This window comes from Protopterus annectens, chromosome 2.part2 (assembly GCF_019279795.1).
Source record: "Protopterus annectens isolate FY-2018-M chromosome 2.part2, PAN1.0, whole genome shotgun sequence".
NCBI lineage: Eukaryota > Metazoa > Chordata > Ceratodontiformes > Protopteridae > Protopterus > Protopterus annectens.
In genome coordinates, this window is record NC_056730.1 from 166,376,002 (window position 1) to 166,392,075 (window position 16,074).

Consider the following 16,074-nt stretch of genomic DNA (forward strand, 5'->3'; position numbering starts at 1 on the left):
CACTATAATACAATACACACTACTATTCAAGGTTCAGATCTTAGTGCATGACATATTTATATCTTGTTTTACACATTCACAATCACAGTTTTGCATAAAAGGTGGTTATTAGAACAACCTCAATCAATGCATGCTGTCAAAGCCATATTTGCTGTGAAGCATCGGTACACATTCTAGTTCTTCAACAACATACCAGATTAAACAACAGTTTGTGGTACAAATCTTTATTTGAGTAACATGACACAATGCTTTATTACAGTTCAGATTCTACATTCAGTAGTACTGCATATTCTGTAGATCAATATTGGTATGACAAACTTTATTTATTCAGTACACTCACAACACACTATACTTACTGGCAGTAAACAATGTACTCCTTATTTATTGCACTATATACTGCAAAATAGATCTGTACTCACCACACTCTCAATGCAGCTTCACCAGTCTGTCTGCATGGGCCTCCACGTTGCTAGTGCTCACCTCTGCAGCTGTAGGGGAAGAAAGCAACCATTATGCATACCTGTCTATCACATAGTCAGGCTACAATTTGGCACAGTACAGCTATGAGTGAAATACAAACTGCTGGGGCATTGCTGTCTTAAGCATCTTGGATCCATTGGGTCAAGAGCTCCCCCTTCTTCAGCTTTAGGTTAGCATAGTGATGCCATACCTGCTCACCAGTTCAGGGGATTCCAGTGGCACTGGTGAGGTTGAATACCAGATGGTCCCAGTCCTCACATTTGTATTGGGAGCCCTGGTACTGGACCTGCAGCAGTCTGTCATCATGGTGTTGCACAAGAAGCCCAGTCATGACCCTGGACTCCAAAATGCCCCAGCATTGTGCCCAAAAGCGCACTCCCTCTCCAACTCCAGACATAGCTCTTGCAGTGATCAAACTACAACAGGTTCTGGCTGTATTCTCACCTGTGCAGTTTAAATAAGGCCATGTTCCTGCTGTTTGCTGTCAATGGACCATTTTCAAAGATGCTGAGCTAAACTGAGCAATGTGCAAACCTTCTAAGCTGAGTTGAGCTGTGCTTAACATGGCAAATACCAAGCGGTGCTTTGCAGTGTGCAAATCGGCTTAGCTGAGCTGAATGGTATTTAGAATTATACTTTCTAAGCAATGCTTAGACCAGCTGAGAGGCGCTAAGCACTGCTAAGCATTGGTCAGTTTTCATTTCATAAAGTATTGCAGATTGGACATTAATTATTCATTAGTGATATATTATTAGGTGTATATATTTTACTTTACATGACATACCTCTATGTGCTTTGATTACATTACCTTGGGGCATGACTGTACTGTATGGGACACTTGTGTTTACATGGGGGATTTTACATCATATATCCACTGACACTGCAATTCTGGACCAGCTACACTCTCCTGGTTAACAAATAGCAATTACATCATTTAAAAAAAATAATTTTAACAATCCTTTCCAGTGTAAAAATGAATGGCCTGTCTTGGTACTCGAACCATGAACTACTGCATATAAAGCCAGAACTCTAACCACTATACTAAGTCACCATTGAAGATTTCAGCTATACATTTGTATTTAGCTCCTATAATATGTTTAAGCAATGCTGAGTAAAGCACTGTGAAGCACAAACTCACTCAGCTACACTTAAACTTCACTTATAATGGAAAAAAAATCGAATACAATCACTTTAATTAGATATATTACTATTACTAATAGGCAATATTTGGTAATACACAATCAGTCATTCTATCAACTTTCTAAGTCTGTCTGAGCAATCTTTTAGAAATTTCCCCAATTTTAGGACCTTTTCCCCACATTTACTTCTTGGCTTTATCCAGATTTCTTGCTGATTGAGGTTGAAGTGTGTGTCCGAGGACACAATTTTACTGTAAGGTGTCATACAGCACTTTGACAATGCAAGGCATATGTTACAGCCCCTGTCACACATTCCCTGCATTGCATTCCATTCACAGATCCTGCTTTCAGTGTCCGTGGACACTGAAAGCATTGTAAAGTGCCTTACGGCACTTTTTCAATGCAAGGTGTAGTTACAGTTCCTGTCACACATCCCCTGCATTGCATTCCTTTCACAGATCCTGCTTTCAGTGTCTGCAGACACTGACAGCATTGTAAAATGGTGTATGGCACATTGAGAATGCAAGGGATGTGTCACAGTTCCTGTCACACACCCCCTGCCTTGTACTGCATTATATTCATTTGCTTTCAGTGTCTGCGGACACTGAAAGCATTTAAAAAGTGTTGTATCACACTTTGACAGTGCAGGGGGCATGTTACAGATCTGTGAGCACTATTGCAACATGCCTCTTGCACATATTCAGTGTTCATGTCTGCAGATCTGTCTCACTAGCACACCTTCATTAATATGAAAGGAATGCTGCTGAGAAGAGTATGTGGACGTGAACACCATTTACTCCATGTAGGAATACCACTATTCCTATATGGAGTTTATTGAATCTGGGTGATAGTTTTTTAAGCGCTTTGTGGATGATGTTTTTATTTAGTCTGGCAAGGCAGTATTGAAAACTTAGAATCTTTTTTTACATATATTGATTCTACTACTACTACCTTCTTGAAGTTTAAATCCAGTTATTCAAAATCAGATATCAACTTTTTGTATACTAATGTATATATTAAAGATAATACAATAGGTACTAGAATATATAGAAAAAGAAGTTCAAACTGCTAGATATTTACACATCTCTAGTATGCATCCCCCATATATACAAAAGCATTGTGTGCAATCAGTCCCTTAGAGCCAGGCAGCTAAATACAGATATATCTGACTGTATTAAACACCTAGATGACACGGTCACAGAGTTTAAAGATAGGGGCTATACAATTTAATTGTTAGAAGAAAATAAAAAAAACAAGTGTTTCATGAAAGAGATAGCCTAGCTAGACCATAATTCTCATATATAGAAGAAAGTCCAACTAATATGACTATAAATAATATTATAGATAGTACTTCCAGAAATATGTTTAGATATATTATGCAGTATAATGCACATACCAGTAGGGTTAAACAATTTATAAGACAAAATTGGTGGTTAAAGAAACTGTAGGTTCATCACCTAGTTTTGCTTTTAGGAAATGTAGAAAACTGAAACAACAGCTCTGTTATAAAGACTTACAAATGTGCTTTAAGAATGCTGTAATAAAAACTAAAAATAATGTGCCTCGCTATGATTGCTAGTTTTGTCACTAAATAAATAAGAACAATGTTTCTATACCCTAATACAAGTAAGACATTTTATTTTCACACGTTTGCCACTTGTAAAACCAAGAATGTGGTTTACTTAGCCACCTGTGAAAAAATGTACTTCATTTTATGCTTAAAAGTCAACAGGATGTTAAAAGAATGGATAGCTTAACACCTATCCGACATACAAAGGGAGGTGAAGAGTAATGACTTAGCTAAACATATAAGCTCAGATAAAATGCATAGTTTTATATTTAGGGTTATGAAAACAGTGAAAAATGTATTAGAGGAGGGGATATTGTGTTGAATACTGAGAATGTATAATATAGATGGATTAATTACTTTCAAGCAGATGTGTCCCTTGGGTTGAATGATACTGTGAGTTTAAAACCTGTTCTTAACAGAATGTCTCTTTTTTCATGAAACAAGCACTAAGTTGTTTATTTTAATTATTTTATTGTTGCTGCATTTCTATTGATTTGAATTTATTCATGTGGTGTATATATGAAAATGTATTTTAGTATTATTTTAAGCACTGAAGAAGAGTTTTATCTTGAGAGTTTTGCTATTAAACTTATTTTTACATCACTCGGTGAGCTCCTTTCACTCTTTATGCCTGTAATTTGGTTAAAAGAGTAGTGTGATCTGTCTCTTTGTCACACACTATTGCATGATGCTAGATATAGCCAAACACATATATTGCATAATGCAGCCATCACTCTGATGGTATAATCACAATCATGTACAATGTGTGGATAATTATGGATTTGAACTCTTGAATTACTAAGACAATTGGGTTTTGTGTGGGGATGTTAGAAATTTATACAGTAGCCCTTTGCCAGTGAAAATATGTCTCCTAAATGAAAGTGTACATAACTGGTGTTATGACGGAAACAATGGTACATGACAATACACACAGTCACACTATTTAAGCAATGCTGCATTTGAACCATCTACCTATCTAGTTACACAATCTATAGAGATTTTTTATCAGCTGAGATGTTTATGTTAAAATTGGGATATGATGATGGGAGCATGCTGTCTCAGTTTAAATGTTTCTCCTAAGTGGATGTGGACACATTATATGAGAGTTAATTACATCCTAAATGGCAGTACAGACACACACACAAACACACATGGTTGAAACTCATTCAGTGTTATAGCTAAACACCTATCTATTTATTCACATAAACTGGAGAAGAAAGTATTAACTGCAAGTGCCACAGGAAAAGTCTGAATTTAAATGTGTGAAAATGGACATTTGTAAGGATTACCACATCAGTGTGTGCACAGAAGCTATTGTGAGTCACAGTTGTGGGTGAAAAGGCATGTATCTTGACAAGTAGAAGTAACAGCAATGTGCTGCTGACATGTAATGACATAATGCTCAGATAAGTAATCTATCCTGTCATTCATATACTTTGTGTTACTGTGAGCTGTACAGTGTCTGTTTGGACGACAGGTATACTTGTGAAACAGTGGATTGACAACCAAGCATTCATGAGTGTTCACCTCAGGATGATCATATGCAAGCATTAGTCATATGTGCTCATGCCTGGACCTTGTGCACTCTGAACTTAAACAGACATGTCAAAAATATGACATTACACTGTTCAAAAACATTCATGAATTCTGTGTAAAATGATTCCATACCGTTACACCATTTCCTATTTTAAGTGTTGGATTGCAGACATAACATCACAGAATAATGTGTTCAGTCAAAATAACACTGAAATCCATGTATATTGAATACAACAGTGCATTAACAAATACAGAAGTTATATAAATCACTCACATTTATTTTACCACTGACAAGCTCACTTGTGAGACTGACAGAAAGTATTTCTGCAAACATAATTATATCTTGAGGTACCGAACTTAGAAAAAAATAGCCAGCCTTTGCACAAGTAAGGAGTATGAGCATAAAAGTGGATCTGATTCTGAGCAAATGCAAAACAGAGATGTGTTAATCTTAATTTTTAATGTGTCATGATTTACACATCTGTTCTGACACTTGCATTACATTAATTATTCTATGGATGACACAGATGTACAGCTACACATGCCTCATACCTGGTGGCCTGCTATGTATTTGTGGCATGTTGCAATTGTTGTTAAGCAATTCTATGTGTTTATATGATGTGATTAAGTCAATACATCTGTAACATACATGAGTTAAAGTTGATATACTTCAGGGCATGGATGATAACGAAACAACATTGAGCTTATCACTTTATGTGTCTATAGTAGCAATATTGTCCAGATGTGCCTATGCTTGTTAACACAGAAAGGCTGGATTGTATCTAATCTCCTGTATGAATTTCTTGGAATATATCAGCAGCTTGTGGGTGAGCATGTAACAGATGACAGACCAAGCATGTGAATGTTGATGGAAAACTTAACAATGGAAACACTATGAAGTAAGGAAGTTTGTGGGGAGTATGCTTCATAACATTTTACAGTCAGAACATTCCATACTGTGTACATTCAACTCAGCAGCCTGTGGAAGAGGGAATAACTTTCTCCTCATAGTGTTACCAGCCTGTCTTTCCACGGCACAGCAAGGCTAAGCATAACAGGATGAAGGGTATCAGACTAATGTGGCCAAAGGCAAAAACTCCAAGATTTTGCCATAAGCTGTGTGGTGCCATTTCCATATGTTACAGGTGCTGCTCAGTACCAAGCATAGCCCAAATGTTGAGGAGAAAGACTGATGAGACAAAAGGGCTGGGAAGAGGAGACATTTGGAGATGGGGATAGAGACATACAAAGTGATTTGTTTAGGGTCTATATTAGAACACCGAACATTTAAAATGTTGAGTGTTCTAATATCGAACCGTTTTCAGCGAACACTGAAAATATCGAAGAAACAGAAAGAATTTGGTTGTCCGTTTCTGTTGCTTTGGTATTTTCAGCACTCTGGTGGAAAGTTACGGGTCGGGTTCAGGTAAGTGTGCGATTGTGTGGACGTAAGGGTTAGGGCGGGTTAGGTGAGTTAGGGTTAGGGTAAGGGTCAGGTAACTGTGCGATTGTGTGGATGTGAGGGTTAGGGCGGGGTAGGTGAGTTAGGGTTAGAGCGCAGGTGAGGTGACTGTGTGATAGTGACGGACCTTAGGGTTAGGGTTTGGGTTAAGGTGAGTGGATAGTTTGTGGTGTATGTATAGTTTAGTGTAGGGTTAGGTGTAAGGGTTTAGGTGTATGTGTGTGGATTGCTGTTTGTTTGGTGTGCTTGTGTTGTGTGTATGTGTTTTGTAACATCAAATTCTTTCCCTAGGAAAAAGTTTGTTGTTCTGAATGTTCAATGTTTTGAATTTTCGATTGCTAGGGTCCGATATTAGAACACTCGACATTTTGAATGTTCGGTGTTCTAATATAGACCCATTTGTTTATGGGACATTTCCGCATATCTTCATGGTGTGTTACTCTTAGGGTTGTTATCATGATTATTCTGTCATGTTCTGTACATACAAAGGCAAAAGATAATGAGTGATAAAAGCAAAACTTTATGGACAATTTGTAAATACTGGCCCTTTAAACTCACACTTTTGACAGGATAATGCATTTTTTGATAAAGTGTGAACATCAGACATAAGGCATTACTTAATGACTTTAATCCACAATGATTTACCAAAAATTCTCATATGTTGTGATAAACACACAAGAAATTAAGATGCAGAAAAATGGACATGCTTTAAAAATCTGTACACTTTAGAGTTTCTGCACTGTACAATTGTTTCCAGTACGGATCAGGAAAGGATCAAAGAGTCAAAACATGATGAGGACATAAGGGAGACAGTGGTGAGTTCATAGCATATGTAGCACACAGTTATACACATACTATTAATATGGAAAAACATGACATAACCGTATAACACACTCCTAGATTTGAGCTATTGACAGTCTCCTGTGAAAAATGTAGACCAGAGGATTATCTCAGCTCACCACATAGGAACTCATACTTTCTTCAGTTAAAATCAGACATTTTAAGGGACACTGGCAACAGGCTGAAGAAAGGGAGAATATATTCATTAGCTTTCATCACAGTTATAGCAAATGTAGCAGCCCTTAGAGTGTACGTGACACCCAGCAGCCCTATAGATATTAAAGAGTAACTGCATCACAGATTAGTACTTTTGTTCTGTTTTGGTACATGGCAGTGGGATTAGGCACATTTGCATGAAGATAAATGTGCTAACATGGTCTGAGGCAAAAACTCACAAGATTTTGCCATAAGACGTGAACTGCCATTTACTAGCATTTAGTATTGCTGCTTGGTGTCAGGCATCACACAAATGCTGAGGACTCAGACTGATAACACAGAAGGGGGTAGAGAGAAAGAGAAACAGACAGGGAGACAGAAAACATTTTTGCTGATGGGGCTTATTTAGAACCCTTGACAATATGCAAAAAAATCATTCTGTAGCTCTGAGCATTATCGCAACACAACACATGGTTAAATTCTACTTCTCAAAGTTAAGCTCATGTAATTGAAGGGCCAGTGATAAATTGAAGCAATCAATAATGTCAGCATTAGGCTTCATCACAGTTATGACAAGTGTAAAATTCTATAAAGTGAACAGCCTGATAAATATCCAAGAGTAAACAGCGATGACAGAGAAGGATGGAAGAGAGAAAGAGAGAGAGAGAGACTGAGACATGAAGATAAGAGTCAGACAAAGAGATTTGTTTATGGGACATTTCTTATCATTTTCTTGGTGTTTCTTTTAGGTTTTTCCAAACAACTAATCTGTCACCACAGATGCTTTAGTGCTCCACCGTTAAAATAGTGTTCTCTATTTTATTTTCCATTTCTTGTCTGTTTCATTAAATGTTCTCATTTGTGAGGAATAAAGATGTTTGTACTTATATACATATTAGTAATATAAAATAACATTAAATATTAGTTTGACATACAAGACCCAAACTTAATGAACTTGCTGCATATCCATAAATCAAACAAGACTAGGGTTACCCATTCCAGGGACCTAAATATAGCCTGTGACTTAGGACATGCTGGAGGGACAGATTTATCTCCCAGCAACTGCCCCATCTTTGGAATAGGCTACCAATTCATGTGAAACAGAGCACCTTTATGACTGTTCAAGAGGAACCTAGATGAGTGGATGGGGCACCATAAAGTCTTATAGGGGATAGAGCCCACAAGCCTCATGGACATGGCAGTCATTACTAAATGCAGTCTTGGGTATTGACTAGCATTGTATGATATTACATTGGGATGAAACAACTAGGCTTAAAATGACCTCCAGGTCAATAACCTGGTAATCTCCTATGATCTTATGATCCTATGTCTTCTGGAAGTGACCCCTTGACACTAAGTTAAAACATCAGTCTACAGACATATATATTATCACAACATACCACATAGAAACTCCATCTTTGAGGCATCCAGTAGCCTAATATGTGTTACAGTGGCTACTTGAAACTAGTGGTTTTACTCTCTATTCCAACAGCGCAGCATGTTTAAGCACATTTGCATGAGGACCACCAGACTAATATGGGTGATGGGAAAAACTCAATGTTTTTTGCAATAGGACATGATACACCACTTAGCATCACTCAGCACTGGTATGTGATGCCAAGCTCCACACAAACAATAAGTATAAAAAGTGAAGGCTTTTTGTATGGGCCATTTCTGGTCATGTGTGCTGTATGTGATTCTATTGTTAGACCAGAATAAATGTGTAAAAAAGGGGTTGATAGGACAGTGGTGAAAATAGGAGCATGCAAAGGGGAGAGCACAGGGGAAAGAGTACAGGAATTTGATGGTGATGGGAGAGAACTATAGCTATCAAGTTCTACACAACATAAATGTAGACTTGTGCTTAGAATTTTATGAATTGGGAGAGCCACCACACAAACAATGTGTGCCAAGAATGACTGTTGCATAGGCAATTGGACCAAATCAAGTGTATCAAGAAGACACATAGTCAAATTGCAGAGTTATGCATGGGGGCATGCTTTTTTTTTTTTTTTTTGGAGAAAGTGAACTGTTGGCAAGGTGCTTAGGAATAAGAGGGTTAGGCTGGTAGGTTAGGTAGCAGACAGACATACAGAAAATACAAGACAGACAGAGATGGTGATCGGCACAAAAGGTTGGGGGACACCATGACTGGAGAAAGATAGGGGACTTGGAGGCACATCTTCATCCAGCTTGAGCACGGTGAGAATCTAGTCCTCACCTACAGAACTGTTATCATTGTCTCCTGTGTCAGTTTCCTGGGTCAGTGCTGGACATAGGGTCTATTTTGAAATTTGGCCCAGGACCTTTTCAACTCTGCTAAATCAGGGAACCAAGACCACTCACCATTATGTCCCCATCAGCCCTGTCAGCTCCTCATGGGTGGCAAAATTGCCACCTCCAATAGTATTGCTCCCAGAGGGTACCACTACAACAGCAGCCCTGGTAGACCTAACTGACACAGGTTGAGCAAGTAGGGCAGGAGTTGTGGAGGCAAAGCTGATGGGCTGGGTGACTGTACTGACTGTGGTGGTTCTGCCACAGCCACCTGTGGAGATACGTTAGGCTGAACTGCAGTGGCAGATTAGCTCCCTGTGCTGATGGTAATTTTGGTTTCAGCAGCAATGTATTCAAAAACATATGTGTGGGTGTGTGTGTGTGTTTGCACACATATATATATATATATATATATATATATATATATATATATATATATATATATATATATATATACACATATAAAATAAAATAAATAAACAAAAAATAATGAGAGGTAGGGACAGGAAGACAAAACAGAAAGAAAAAGATCAATGGCATGCCTCATTATTTTGTTTCAATACAGAAATAAATATGGTACATAAATATTTTCACATATGAAACATACAGATATGATATAAAGGCATTAATGTGTCACAACTAATGCCATTATACAACAAATGGAAATATTTATCTGACAAACCCATATCGGCTATATGCCTTCCAAGTTAATAGTTTCAGTTACCAACATTAAATTGTTAATGTCATTAAATATTGCACTTAGGATTTTAGAAATACTATGTTGTAATAAAAGCTATTTCATGCTTCTGTGGCTTGAACCCACACAGAGCTAAGCTAGTGTACTCATTGCATAAAGCAATCACAAGAGCTATAGGAGTAAGTGTGTGTGCTTGATATAACGTTTAGATATGCTTGTTCAAATTGCTATGGACTGATGGCCTAAACATTATCTGGCTTGCATTCATATCTGATGCATTCTTACCCAGTGCCTCTCTGAGGTGAGCCACCCACTCCAGATGCACCTCATGGTTCAGGGCTATATCTTCTGCAGCTGTACAGAAGAAAAAAATATTAAAGCATAATGAATAACTGTATTGGGTGGCTAATCCATGGTATAGCATATAATGGTGATGGATCACTGTACTTACACAACTGAGGGGTATTGTCAGTCTTAAATTCCTTATGCCATTGGCTCAGGAGGGCTTGCTTGCAGCTCTTCATATCACTGTAATAATGATGGCATTGTTCCTCAGTATATGGAATGCCAGTTGCACTAGAGCAGTCTTGGCCAAGCTATTCCAAGCCTCTGTCTAATACTGCGACCTGGTATAATCCCCCTTGCAGCAGCCTATGGCTGTAGACCTTGAGGAAGAGTGCCACAAAAATCCTAGACTCCTCAACACCCACCCTATTTGCTATAAATGGAACACCATCCTTCCCTTCTCCAGCCATGTCTCCAGAAGGACAGCTACAGCTATATGTCTGAGTTGGCACCCAATTCAAATCTCATGTATAACAACCAGTGAGCAAAGTATGCACATTTTTGCCAGCTGCATTTGTACAATTAAAAGCACAAAAATAGCTTGTTAAAGAATTTGGCAATTATTACATCAAAAAACAATGAAGGTGTGAAATATGGCAGTGAGATTTGGCTATATGTGATAACCTATTTACACATGTTCAAATGTTAAACAATGGAATGCTTTAGGCGTTTGTTATAATCATTGCTAGATGGAGGTAAAATTGTATGATGTGTAACATATTGGGCTGCTGAGGTTTACAAACTAGAAAAATTGAGTAATACATTGGAGTCAAACCCATGAGGAAAAAAAGGATAAACTGTTAACCTTTGCTTACTTATTTGAGGTATACTGCTTTACAAATGAATGGTGATATACTTAGATGCCTGTGTGCACGTGACTTTAAAAAGTCATGGTGCTGCATTTTTATGCAGAAGGCTGTATTTGTGGTTGCAAATGCATTTTGGATGCATGGTGTTGTATTACTTTGTAGTACATGTTGGGGTATATTCCATGCATAATTCACATGATGTACTGTCCTAGACACATAGTTATGATATGTGATTATACATAATTATAACATAGATGACTATGATAAGGGTCATTGATCATAACCTGCTTATTATGTATTCGAGACATGGATGCCAAGAAATTCACCTTGAGAGATTGTCAAATTCACCCCTGGCTTGTCACCTGTGGCCTTTATGGACAGGGCAGATTGTAGATGCCCTAAGTCACAGGCATATACCAAAGCTGTTCTTGCCTATGGGTATTGATAATTGGGAAATTTGGGCCATGAGTGGTTAGGCTGAAAGAGGCTCCAGTAACCTAATATGACCCTATGATCCTATTCATAGCATTAATGATATGTTTGCTGCAAAAATCATACTTATGATACTCATTTGCATCCTGTGTTACATTCCTAATCAAAAGCTTGTGACATATAGCATTCTGATTCCTTAGTAAAAGTATCTGTAAATTGGGTTTATACCCTGCATTACCTTTCCTCTTCCTCTAAATGCACTACAGTTACACCTTGTGCCTCAGATATAGGTAGCTGACAGGTACAGTTTCTTCACTGAGTACTATCCAGAATGCTGATAGACATGCACCAGCGTCAGGCTCATTTGCACTACTGGTGGCAGCCCAAATTAAAAATTTCATAGGTTCATAGGCTCATAGGTTCATAGGTGGGTACTAGCCTATCGGCCCTAGGGCCCATACAAACCTAGCCAAAAAATGAACCCTGGCTTTCACCACCAAGAAAATTATTTTCCTGTGCCCCTGTCGAGCAGAGCCACAGAAGTGATCCCCGGGGTGAATTTCCCATTTCCCATCCAATCATCAAGATTTTTCTTGAAGAGTGCTAATGAGGAGCTCTGTTTGACATAGATAGGTAGTCTGTTCCAGAGTATGGGAAGTCTCTGGGACAGGAATCTATCCCTCCAGCATGTTCTGTTTATTGTGGTGACAAGGTTAAGGTCCCTAGAGCGTGTAGCTCGGAGGGATTGGGATTTATTTAAGTGGAGCATGTCCAACAGCTCTGGGTTTGACATAGCTTTGTATGTTAGGCAGAGATCGCCCCTAAGTAGGCGATATGCGATGGAGTAAAGCTGTAGCTTTTTGAGACAGTCTGCATAGGGCATCTGTTTGAGGCCAGTAATCATCTTTGTGAGGTATTTCTGTGGTCTTTCCAGTTGTTGTAGATGTCTTGTGAGGTACATACCAAAAGGGGCGTTGTACTCTATAATGGATCTAATGAGTGATGAGTAGAGGGGAACAATGACCTCTTTTTTTCTGGATGAGAATCCTTTTGTGATGAGATGAGCCACATAGAAGGATTTCCTGACCACTGTGGCAATGTGATTATCAAAGGAGAGACTACTGTCCACCTGTGTCTGAAGGTCTCGTATCACATTTTCTGCATTAAGTAGACTACCAGCTATGTGGTAGTTCATGGGTACAGAGTTTTTACCAATGGGGATGACAATACACTTTTTGGCATTGAGCTTCAGGCCATGGCTTTGACATTTTGCTTTTAGACATGAAACACCATTGTGAACTGCCAGGCACTGTGCAAATGCAAAAGGCAAAAAAAGGAAAAAAATATATAAAGCTTGTGAAGTTATGTGAAGGCTGCCAGCCTAGCTAGATAGAATTTTGTAGATAATTCTGTCATTTGCAAATATTAATATAAGCCACAGGCTTGTTCTCTTAAATGTGAAAAGACTGTATTGGATGTTGAACTGCAAAAATGAAACAACAGTGCACTCTGCTGTAAGAAATCTGATAAGTCAAGCATTTTATGACTGTTTTGATCTCAGGGCTCGGAGCCATGGTGTCTGACCAGCAGATTAATTTTATTGTTTTGAGACCAGAGTTAATTGCTAGATTTTACATGTATAATGTCTTTAATTACTGTGGTTTCCTGACCAAGTGCAAGCTTACTAAGAAATGTAAAATGTAGAGTTTCTGTTAGCCTGGGAAACCAGAGAATTGTTAAGAATGGTGTAATCTAAAATGAGTCAGCAAGATGTATTATCAATTTAAAAGACTTTCTCAGAGACAGAGAGAAGAGCATTTTGCATTAGTCTTCAGAACTGACCACTCACCAGCACTTGCTTTGCTCTGTCTGTATGTAAGTAGGACCTTAGAGTTTAATGGCTTTCCTAGAAATACATAGGAAATAGTATGTTTAGTCTAGCTGTTTTCTATATTTATGTCAAACTGTTCTACAGTATTATCTTAAACATTTTCCTGTGATCTCTGAACTCTTGACCTGTGTTGAATTGTGGAGATTTGTCTTGTGTTTTGTATTATTTATTAAATATTTTTAAAGCTTTCAACTGTGGTTGTTTTGTGTAGATGTAATATAAGCCCTAGAGTACATTGCATGTATATAGTGATGCTGTACAAAGCCACTCCAAATAAGCCTTGCTGCTCAGTAACACTTACCATGTGGATAATAATATTGCACAGAAATAATTGGACACCCTTTGGTAAGGGCCTTTTTAGTAGCTGACATGTAATGGTCCTGGTGGCAGTGATTACTACCTTACAGCCTGGACAGAAGGGGAACAGCTAGTGAACCTGTGCCAGCCTTCCACAGGAGTGTCTGTGTGGTTGTATATATATATATCATATCTCAAAGTGTGTGTGTGTGTGTGTGTGTGTGTGTGTGTGTGTGTGTGTGTGCATGTGTGTGTGCATGTGTGTGTGCATGTGTGTGCATGTGTGTGTGCGTGTGTGTGTGTGTGTGTGTGTGTGTGTGTGTGTGTGTGTGTGTGTGTCAGCTACTTGAGCAGGGACACAAAGTACTGGTTGAGCAGAGAGAGTGCTAGGAGGACTTGGCTTGAGACCCTGGCTAAGGACCCTACTCTATAGCTGTGCCAGTGGGGAGTCTTATTGGGGATCTGGAGAGAAAGGGAGAAACCAGCCCCAGACTGACTGTGAACTCTGTGTGCTCTTAACGGAAATTTTACTTTACTGTGTGCATATTTGTTATCCTTCCCAATGTGGACGTCCCTCACTGGTGTTAGTAGTGAGGATTGAGGCTCCTTGATTACTGGGCAATGCACGGGCATCACAAAGCTATCAATAAAACAAGCTGTTATGGCATTACCCTGACACATCCTTTGAACATGGACTGGTCATTTCAAAACTTGCATTTGTGATACATATCATCAGGATTTTATGTAATGGCAATTATTCAGAAAAGGGGCACACAGAAAATTACATCATTTGTGGCACACTGCAAACAAGTAATAATGTCATACTTTGAAAGAGAAATGCATTACTGTCATGAGTAATACTTAGGCTATATGGATAAGCAATATATTCTACATACTTCCACATTCATCATATCGAATATATAATATATTCTACATACTTCAACATTCATCATGTTAGTAAATTTTTGTTCTCACACTTTAGCAACTGTCATTTGTTGACATCATACACAGCAAATATTGATTTTCACAAGAATAATAGTTTAGTTTTCTGCAACAAAAGATTGATAGCAGATTGAGTACAGTAACTCACATGAACTATGGTTTATCATTTAGCATTTATCACCAGACACAGGAAGTTCAATATGCCAGTACTTATCTGACACCATCAGTACAATTATCAGTACTATAGATTTCAATCCCCCACTGCTTTTGCTTTTGCTCCCAGCTCAATGCATTTACAGCTTGTGCCATAGAAGTAGTTGGCTGACAGTTGCATTTTCTTCATAAGTACTATGTAGTGTGCTGACAGCAGCTCAACAGTGCCAGGGTCATTTGCATTATGGAAGGCAGCCCAAATTATTTTTTTTTCATATTTGCCTTTGTCCATGAACAATGTTTTTGCACTGCCAAGCACAGTACAAATGCAAAATGAAAACCCATCACAAGTAGCATTTCTGTTACACATTCCTAATGCTTTCACATAATGCCAATTCTTCAGAAAGAGGACACAACAGAAAATTATATTAGCTCATTACTGACACAGTTATATACAGTTAATACTGACTTACTTTTAACTCAGTCACTCCAATGAAGCTCTGGATGTTTGCACTATAACTTCCAATGGGTAGAGCCTAAGCCTTTTCACAGAATCAAATTATGTCCTTACATTTCAAACAAATGCTCATATCTCTGGAACCATAACAATTATGAAAGTAGTATAAATGGCAAACTCTTCAGCACAAAGTATTTTTATAGTGGTAGTATTCTTTAGGTTCTAGATCTTAAGCTGAATTTTATAAGTCATAGTAAACACATTAACTATTACATTTGCAATATTTTGTAAACAACTTACAATATCTCAGCAGCAAATCAAGTTACACACATACTGTCAGCAGCATTTTATTAATCTAGCTGACAGCTTTCATATAAGGTTAAGGTGTTCTGTCTATGTTATTTGGTTGTTGAGATATTTAGAAAAATATGAAAATTATATCTATATAAATTAATATGATAAAAACAACAGTTAATATCTATGTACCTGCACTAGATAGAGGTCAAATATTAATGCAGTTGAGTTTGCTATTGTGTAAGCTTTAAGATGAAATCTTTTAAAACCTTGTACATAGCATGGTTTTGGAATTAC